At 41.0% G+C, this 7,221-nt stretch overlaps 1 long non-coding RNA gene across 4 annotated transcripts; it reads left to right on the top strand.

The window, feature by feature from the left end:
• Nucleotides 1-6: 6 nt before the first annotated feature.
• LOC125530130 lies at nt 7-6,921 on the top strand. Of its 4 annotated transcripts, none has more exons than XR_007292837.1 (11): nt 7-234; nt 311-365; nt 739-860; nt 1,622-1,786; nt 2,892-2,948; nt 3,057-3,158; nt 3,907-3,955; nt 4,495-4,723; nt 4,854-4,966; nt 5,720-5,837; nt 6,170-6,921. It is a non-coding gene; the product is annotated as an uncharacterized LOC125530130 (long non-coding RNA). The 4 variants fall into 4 exon arrangements; XR_007292836.1 differs by having other exon boundaries at nt 5,757-5,837; XR_007292838.1 differs by lacking the exon at nt 3,057-3,158 and having other exon boundaries at nt 5,757-5,837.
• The last annotated feature ends 300 nt before the right edge of the window (nt 6,922-7,221 follow it).

The raw sequence follows: 7,221 nt of genomic DNA on the forward strand, positions 1-7,221 counted from the left end.
GGATGCTACCATCTCTCCTCATATCCTCCCAGATTCTCGATTGGAGCGGGGGACAGACGCCGCCACAGGCCACCGGGGACGCCTCTGCATTGTCGTCGGCTGGACGAGGAAAACAGCAAGATGCTGGCCTATGCATCGGACGTGGGCCGCTTCAGCTTTAGGGGAGATTTGACTATGGCGCAAGGTCCCCCACTTCCTTGTTGTGGCGCTGCAGCGTCATGGGCCCTTCTGAAGGTACGCTAACTCCTTCTCTCCTCTTCTTTCATACTGATGCAAAAGGTGAGGTGCAAATCTGAAGAATTTTGTACAGGGAGAGGGAGGCACATCGGAGGGTGGTAGCAGGTGCGTCTTGCTAAAGCAACCAGGTATATATCCCAGTTCCTTCTTACCATGACCTTTATATTCCAACCATACACTACAGCAATACAGGCGCTCCATTGTGTGTGTTAACGTTTTCCTGTACTCATGATTTTTCTCAACCAATGATTTGTCTGAAGTGCCATTGGTATTAATTGTTCGTTTGTCATGTAGACCAAACCAAGTGAAATAACCATAAAAGGACAAATCAAATAGAATCATTTTGTTTAGCAAATTTATATTAGTGTTTAATGGTAAAAGTTTCAAAAGTTTTTAACATCAATCTGAAGTTGACCTTTGTTCAGGGACGAAGGCATTATATACCTTTGAATTGCCTCTTTTGTTGTTTATTGCTGGATTTGACAAGAAGTTTTTTTTCAGTGGTTGTCGTGGCCTGAAGCAGCAAGTATTATGGAGATTGATGGACTAGGTGCTTCCAGCCGCAGTCCATCGTGCTCTCGGTTGCTGACCTTGAGGTCCGGCGACAACTGCCCGTCGCTTAGGTATCTTCCCCCCTCTCATGCTCTTCCCCTTTTTTGCCTTATTGGTTGTATCCAGACCAAGGCTTGATCCAGACCCAAGAAATGTGGTCGCGGTGTAGCTTATCAACTCCATCCCATCTGGGTGCTTCCCGACATGGCAGTGATGGTCTCCTTTTTCAGTCATCGTGCGTTGCACCACAAAGAATTATGTGGTTTGATGGCAATGAAAGAAAGAGGTGGTGATTTAATTCCGCTTATTTGCGCCACAAACGATTCAGTGGTTTGATGGCAAGGAGCAGGAGGTGGTGGTTCAGTTCCACTTATTTGTTAGCTTCTCTTTCCTTGGAGAAATGGTCTCGATGTTGATATTTTTTGTATTTTCCATTATCTCAATCTTGAATAGATTGGATTAATGGACAGATACAGGGGTGCTTTACTGATTGTATAGTCCCTTGCGTAATAAATCTTTGTATCTCTTTTTCTTAATCAGGACTGAATTAATTAATTACCTAATTGTTGTTGACCTGAGTTTAGTTGTTCAACTGTGGTCATCAAATATAGCCTCTGGCTGGCTAGATTAGCCGATGTTTTAGCCAATCATGATGTATTGCACATTGTCTTTCATTTTCTTCTCACTCTTATTCTTTTCATGTTGATTTTTCACTGGCATGGAGAAGAAGAGAGATTATAGGGCGACATTAACTTTAGTTGTCTTTAATTTGATTATGACTGCAAATTTGAGATTTATCATTTTCTAATTCTCAGTGATTTGTATTTTGTAGGGGATGCTTCTAAGCTGCAATGCTCCATATCCGATGCAATATATTTCTGCTTTATTGAAGAGGACTAACTTGTGCTGGGAAAGATTCCTGAAGGTGATGTCAGATCATTGGTAAATAACAAGGAATCCTTGGAACCTGTCATCCTGTAGTATTTGTCTGCGATAGGTATGCATTCTGTCCAGCTAAGCAGAGTATTCCAGATTGAGTAATGCTAGAGATACAAACATATTATATACTCCCTCCTTCCATCTATATAGGGCCTAATGCATTTTTTAAGACCGCGTTTGACTATTGACAAGATTAATAGTACATGACATGCACAATGTGAAAATTATATCATTGAAAGCTCCTTTCACACACGAATTTAACGACGTGCTTTGTGTAAGTTGCATGTCATATATTGTTGCTCTAATATTTGGTCAAAGTTAGCCTCGAAAAACACATTAGGCCCTATATAGATGGAAGGAGGGAGTATACATTTTAATGCTTTAGATTCCATAGTGAGAGCAAGTTGCAAGACCAGATGCCATGCGGTCTTACTGCGAGCTCGTCCAGTTCATGGTGACTTGGTGATGACTCAAATCCACCTACCTCTTTCTCTCCGTGTCTCCTTTTGTTGCTGATTGTTGGAACTTTGGATTGCGCTGGCTTGATGGCTGTTTCGGATTAATCAAAGGATTTTGTTTAGCTTAGTTTCATTACGGGCAAGCCTAAGAGAGTCGTTCTTTAGTGTGGGTTAAATTAATCAGGGGATTTGAAGAACGGTTCAATTGATCTGTACTAAGCAAACCTGTGTGCTTGCAATCACGTATGGTTTTAGCCATGTTGCTGCTAGAAAGCTTCCTTCAATTGAACCGATCTTCTCAGTAGCTAATGGAGCGCATTGGCAGGAACCGAGTGGCCAACTGAATCTGATAGTCTGGTTTCTTTGTACTCATATCTTGCAGAGTAGTTTCCTAACTGATTGTTTGGCAACAGGTATTTTGAAGAACTCAAACTCATGGTAACAAATGAACTAGCAAAGAGAGCCATTTTTACCTCTCTTCTGTAAGATAATCCCGTGAAGGACACACACATAAAAGCCATGAAGGACGAAGAAAGAATTATTGATCTATTATTATGTTTCTTCTTTGCAAATATATTGCTATGGTTGTTAGCGATGTATACGCCCGAGTGGGCTAATGTATAGTTGTATTGGTTTAGCTTATTGACCTTGCCGCTTTCATGTTTTCATTTCCTTTTGTTCATGATGATTGTTTTTTTTGTGCAGACCTGGATTGTAGGATTGCATGAGTTGGGGCTTGCGATTGCCCATTGTGGTGCACAGGTAGATTGTAGGATGTACTTGCCGAAATGAGCATGGTCGCCATGCTAATTGTTCAAATATTCTATGGTTATTTCAGTGCTTATCTCAGTTACTTGATTTCTTTTGCAGTACTGGCAGGGGTGGCTGTTTGTTTACTGCAGGGGGTGTTGATCTGCTGCCCCATTATTTGATTACATGTTTGATGCTCTCCAAAAAATGCTACAAAGAATCGTAAGAAACTTCTCGTGATAGATTTACCATTAGGGATATTTCCAAATGTTTACTTCTAATTCATTAGCATATCCTCTGTTTTTTTAATTAATTGTTGCCTCCTGTTTTTTGTTTATCTTAGCCTTCTGGTGCTTTTGGTGTATGGGCAAAACAGGTCAGAGTACAAAGTGGTGAATTGCATTTCACATGCAAAGATAAACAAAGAATAAAAAAAGAAAACATGGTATTCTCTAACACAAGAGCATGATACCTTGGGTCCATTGGTGCAGACCAAGAGATAAGAACTACTTATGCTGCAATAGTTTCAGTGGAAGTATAGTCAGGTGTTTAATTGTTTTTTTTACAGTTTTAGCTAATTGGCTGGGTATCCACTTTATCTTTTGTGCTTGCACATATAATCGATTCTCTGGTCCATACTTGCATGTTCTCTAATTATCTTGGAGTGCTGGCAAGTAATTAGAACATATCTTGGTCCATACTTGCATTAGAATATGCCACATAGAAGGATGTCGCATATCTTGGAATAAGAATGGCCACACGAGCATTCTGTCATGATATTGTAATGAGTGGTCGATACTTGTGGCAGTGCTGCAATGGTGCTATGTTGCATGTTTGCACAAGATGCCTGTAAATTCTTGATCTTCGTCGTGCCTCCTGCTTACTATTAGTTCAATTGAGCCCAATCTTTCTGGTCGTATTGCTACGCGCTTATGATTAGTTGCTCTATTTCTTGGTTGTTGTATTGTAGGATAGGGAGGCAGAAGAGAGGACATGCCGGGGAATGAAGGAGAACAAACGTAAGTAGTACTCGCCACTATTCAGATTTCTTTGTTGTTGCATTACAGGATTGTAGGGTGTTTAGATTTTAAATGCTGGCATTGATCGAGGTGTTAACTGGTTTTTAGTTCTGATTAGATGCGAATCAGGTTTTAGTTATGATGAGATGCAGAAATTGTTGAGAGAGGGCATGAATGGTCTATATTTTAACCGTGCTTTTATTCCTTTTTGCGCTTTCCAAAGGGACTGCTCTACCTTTTGTTGACAACAATATATTTATTAAGCTAGGAGGCTGCACCGGTCATGAATTTAAATAGGCTTGGTACCGCTTTATTTTGGTCAACATTTTTGGCCCTGAACATGTTATGTTTTGATTTATGAGGTTAAAGCATACTACTGCTTGCAGAAATAGCAACCTGTTGAAAGTATTGTTGGGTCACTTTTAGGCTTCTAGCTATTTTGATTTTATCATATACAACACTTTCAGACCAGTAAATACAATGACCTCCCTTTTACATTAAATAATCGTGATTGTTCTCATACCATGTGGCATTTGCAGAGTGTCTCAGGCACACAAGCTAAAGGTTCACCAAGTTCAGGGAAAGAAAAGTTTCCCTAGACATGTGGCGGCGGCTGTCAAGACAAGAGCGGCGCTGTGAGCGACAGCCCTCGATCGTCTTCCTTGTGGAATCAGGTACGCGTCGTCCATCGTGGGTGTTGGCGGGTGGCCGGAGGCGGCTACATCAGGCCAGTGTCCGTGATCAAGACTGACACCGGGAAGGCTGCCGGTATGTAGTATTCTCCTCATCTCCTCCAACTTACGTTTTGGTAGCACGTCTCCATCGTTGTAAGGACATATTTCTAGCTTTCACTATCCTACTCTACTATGTCATGCTTGACCATTCCTCTTCCATTCAGGTCTACAGTTGTGCACTCAATTCAAATGATTATTCTCCGTTCTTTGCCTCAGAACTACATATGAGAGGTACAAAGGGTTGGCCAAGATACTCAATTAAGCTATTCGATTTAAGGTATACTTCTATCGCTTCCTTCTATCCTTTTTGTTCAACTTCTCATGTGTATTATTAGCTTTTTCTCAAGCTTTTTTTTTAATCTAGAACCTCAAATATAAGTACATTTTGCTGATTAGTGAGTAAATCAACCGGCAATAGTTGGTATATATTTGTTGTAGGTTTGATGTCACCTATTCATTCTTTTTCTTTTTGAGATGCTCTGTTTTTACAATGCAGCATTTATTTCTTCATAACTATATTACCGCTTACATTGCTGGCAATGGAAACTAAAGAAATCTTTGAGGCTACTTGTGAAGCTCTATTGTTGATGCCAGATTTGTACATTTGAGTAGTGTTATATCCATGTATAAATGCAGACTTCGTTGAAGCTATATTTTGTAAACCAATCAGCCATGTTTTTTCTTTGCTGCTGCGGTTGCCATGTGTCACGTAGTTATATGTGCGTGTTCATAATTATAATTGCACTTTATCTCCCTTTGCAAGTGTGATATATGTGTGTTCATAATTATATGTTAGTCCTAATTTTCAGATCATGCCCACAGCTTGTGGAGTGTTAAAATCTAATATCTCTAATTTCCGCATCAAGCTATGGTTCCCCTGTTTAGCATTTACTTTCTATTAATTGCTTTGATTTAATGTTTAAGATTTTTGCTTTACCGATGTTTGATCTAGATTAGCAATAAAACACACTCAAAATTAGGTGTTCTTCCTTGGTTAGCTGTCTGCATTTCTTATGTTGGATTGGTTCAGGCCAGGGTGTATCGCTCTTTTTCCTTGCCTTTCACAGGTCCTTTGCTGATGTTGGTTGTGTCCTTGCTGCTTGGAGAGGGGGTGAGGGCAGAGGACTTTGATGCCAGAAATAGGCGAGGTAAAGAAAATACTACGGTCTATCTATGCTACAGCTGTTTAGCTAATTGGATCTGGTCTCCTTGAGCGGATGTTTATTTGCTTACTCATTTCTGCTCTTCTTGCTGTATGTGAAGTGATACAATTGTATTCCATTGGTGTCAACTTACTTTTCGTGAACTAATTCTGTAATGAGTACACATTGGTCTCTACAGAGGTCCTCTATATTTGTTCTCCTTCACTAGAGTGCCATACATTCAGAAACAACTATATTTAAACTGTACATTTGAAGCTTTTTACTCAAAGCCAAATGACACTCTGCAATCTACTCAATTAATTCCTCTCGCATGCCAGTATTTTCAGGTCCACTACACCAAAGAAAAGCTGAAAGAGTACATCAAACCAGATGATGACACACTCAAGGTCAAGCTCGCAAACAGCAGTCTGCACACCAGTTGTCGTATCATGCTGGGAACAGACAAGAGAGCCACAATAACCAGAAACTGGTCGGAGTTCCGCCACCGTGCAAACATCCATGAAGGATTGTATCTGCGCCTTTTGTTTCAAGGTTACCGCAGAGCACCGCCTGACTCTCATCGTCCATGTCCTCTAGACGGACCATCTACAGCAACCCATGCCTTTTGCATGCATAGCCTGTCGTCTTAAGAAGATCTAATTTGCCTCTATGATAAGATGAACCTTACCTGTGGTTGCCGACGATGCCATACGTTGCTTTTGTACAACTGCCGGTGATACTATAACCTATGTAACCCCAGTTATTATTACCCGGCAGCACATCCATCTATTGATCTTACGTATGATTTTCTATCGTTGCTGCTTTCCTCTGCTTCAATCATCAGTTATTTGACAACAACGCTGAACAATCTGCACAAGTACTAATGGAGCCTGGATGATGATGTTGAAGGGATTTCTGTTATGAACAATGAGAACATTCAACCCCAGCCACTATGAACAATCGCAGCGCCGATGGTCCAACAAGCATAAAGCCTATGAGATGAATCTCCCCCTTTCTACCTTACTTCCCAATAGCATTGTAAACATTCTATCATAAGCTCCTAATATCATATTCTATCATGAATGATCCATGTGTACCAATCTGCCCCTAAATATATTTAGGCCGTACTCTCGCCCCTTGCGCCGATCGCCATCGGCGCAACGGGTCATCTAGTAACAAAGAAAAGAAAGAAGGATTAGGTCTCCCTGTATGCCACCGAACGATCCGAATTCAGCATGTGTCTGCTGCTCTAGCTTGATGTTGTGCGCGCGTTCTTGGCTGGAACGTAGCCGTTCAAGATCTCCCACGATGTGCAGCACGTCCTCAGGAGCTACGTCTGCAAAGCAGGTAAAACGAAGCAGTCTGTACATAATTACTAACAACCAGTACC

Source organism: Triticum urartu, unplaced genomic scaffold (genome assembly GCF_003073215.2).
Source record: "Triticum urartu cultivar G1812 unplaced genomic scaffold, Tu2.1 TuUngrouped_contig_6094, whole genome shotgun sequence".
Classification (NCBI taxonomy): Eukaryota; Viridiplantae; Streptophyta; class Magnoliopsida; order Poales; family Poaceae; genus Triticum; species Triticum urartu.